A 2,678-nucleotide genomic window follows, 5' to 3' on the forward strand; every position below is an offset into this window, starting at 1 on the left:
CAAAGTTGAGAATGTCTTCAGGTGTACACGATGATGCTCCCACCTCCTGCTTGCATAGTATAGTTTCAACGGGAGGTAAGGTGCCCTCGCTGCCGTGCTTAGTTGCACCATGAAGCTTCCAAGGTTGCACTGCAAGTCGTGTAGTTCAAACAGGCCTTAGGGATTGATTCGGCTTTGAGTTGGCTTTAGCCTACTGTCAGCAATGCTCTTTGACACTACCAGGACAAGAAATATGGCTAACTCTTTTCTCTATTCCTCCCTCCCTCTCTCTATTTTATTTCGTCCCTTTTTTCTTTCTCTCACTCTTGCTCTTATTTTTTCTTTCCTCCGCGCTCGTGCCCCCACAACTACCCCACGTTAAATAGACCGGTTTTGCAATGATGTATTCAGTTTTTATAAATGCTTTGTTCACAAAAGTTGACCTTAACTACAAAGTCTGCTGGAGGCTTGCCCTACCTAGCAATAACTGAGTGAATTCCTGCCTATAGAACTTAATGGGAGGGGACAGGGACCGAATGAAATGCTTCGCTACTCGTAGGCTGTATATAGGAACATAGAAGCATCCATAAATTGCACTACATTACAGAAACGGTATATTCGTGCTTTTAATTATGTCGTTGTTAGCCACTCGATAAAGTCCCTCGAGAAAGACAAGCAATATATCTAACTCAATGTGGAATGCGAGGATCTCTCACGGATACCATTACTTTGTAGAAATGATTACCGTGCATAAATACTTTAGGTTTTTGCAAACATGTTTGTACTTTTGTCATTCAATTGATAATCTCGTCATTCAAAGACGCGAAAAGATAGCACCACAAACTTGGTTACTATAATTCATGTTTCGATCATTCAGATTTATCCTTAATTCAAAATCTTCAGAATTTACTTCTTTCAACAACAACAAAAAAAATGCCCTTCGGGAGCAATCATCACAATTTGCACATTGGAAGGTAGCGTCTTCTAAAGCATTAAAATTCGGACATGAGCATTCGCGTTAGGAACATATAAGTTCATTCAGTTTGGTACAAGTCGTAACATCGACGCTATTACGCCAGAAAAGAGTTGGCATAGACAAACCCAAACCTACTTCACAACCGTCACAAGATGCCTCGACCATAAGGAAAAAGAAGGCTAAATCGCTAAGAAGGACTCTCCTTATTATAAGGTTTCAAATGATTATCATTTTATTATAGTGTAAATACCACTCTTTTCCCATGAACGAAAGAAATGGAAAATCAAAGAATGCACTTCTCTCAAAAAGACATATCGTGCAAAGGAAGAACACATACCACATTATGTATTCAGAAATATAGAAAAAATGGTTGCAATTGTGAGTTTCTTTAGGAAGACTGAAAAGGCAATTCATTCATGTCCGTAATATGCAAGAGAGAGAGAGAGAGAGAGAGAGAGAGAGAGAGAGAGAGACGAAAAACACAAAAGAACGTTTAAAGTATAAACAATGGAGGAAGACACCATGATTATGATAATACTGAGATGATGAGATGAAAACAAAACAGCTTTTGTGCTGACTTGACTGCTCGAAGTGTTTATTGACTGTTTCGAAATAAAAAAAGTATGCTTTGTAGGGGTGTTTGTACATACATTCTTTTCGTTATATGAATATCTTATAACTGTATGACCCTGGACTGCACTGTGTCCCGGTGTAATTGCATAAAATTATGAACATAATCATCATGTTTTAGCCCACTGTTTATGTTTAAGTTCTTATCGTGCCATGTCTTTTTTCTGGGTTTTTTTTTTGTGAGGTACAAGCAATTTCATACAGACTTCATGAAATCGCATTCAACATGCTAAAGCCCATTCAGTTTTTATTCACAATTACAACAAAATACTCCTTTTTCCTTTGATTTGAATATAATACATTATGTTGTGACATGTTCTATATAGGCCTACCATGTAGGGAAAAGTGCATAATTGGGACTTGCGAGTTTTCAGATGACGTTGGCCAATGATTTGTTTACAATGCTGTTTAGGTGTTCCCGGTATGTGAGAGTGCGGTCCAACAAAACTCCAAGGTACTATAAGGGCCTATGTAGGGAACTCCTTATGCTTGACAGGCTTGCAAGGAACAGCTACCTCTAGTGTAGCGTTAACAAGATTGTTACTAAGATGGAAGGCGTAGGTCTGATGGCAGTCTTTGAAAGGTTAGGACAAAGTCACCAGAAGGTAGAGTATTCCTCCATTGTCTTAAGGTGTTGTGCAAGGACTTGGCTAATGTCGTCCAAGGACTTTCTCTGATCATCTGCATGAGCAAACTTCCTACAGAAGTGATGGACATGTCACCACGTTAAAACGGAGTGGAGCTAGTTTACAGCCATCCTGGGGGAGGCCATCGTTCAGAGTCCCAACACAGGCAGTCTGGTTACCTAGAGCAATCCTGAATCTGCAATTGATGAAGATTGGAGGCAATGAGTGTGCAGTCGTTACAGCATTGCTTTCGGAATGAGGCACCACTTTATCTCAGAGGCTCCCTTGACATCATACGCAAACACATTCACTCCAAGAAAATTGGTGGTAAAATTCATTTACCTCCAAAACAGTGAAGCTTTCCATCTGTCATGTTTGCATTTAGACAACAATGTCAGCATGGCTATTGTCAGGTAGCTCTGTGGATGGTTGCTGGTAAGCTTGGGCTTTGGATCTTCTGCAAATAA

The sequence above is a fragment of the Diadema antillarum genome, unplaced genomic scaffold (genome assembly GCF_040938485.1).
Source record: "Diadema antillarum isolate AM-2024a unplaced genomic scaffold, OU_Dant_1.0 seq00001157_RagTag, whole genome shotgun sequence".
In the NCBI taxonomy this organism is placed as follows: domain Eukaryota; kingdom Metazoa; phylum Echinodermata; class Echinoidea; order Diadematoida; family Diadematidae; genus Diadema; species Diadema antillarum.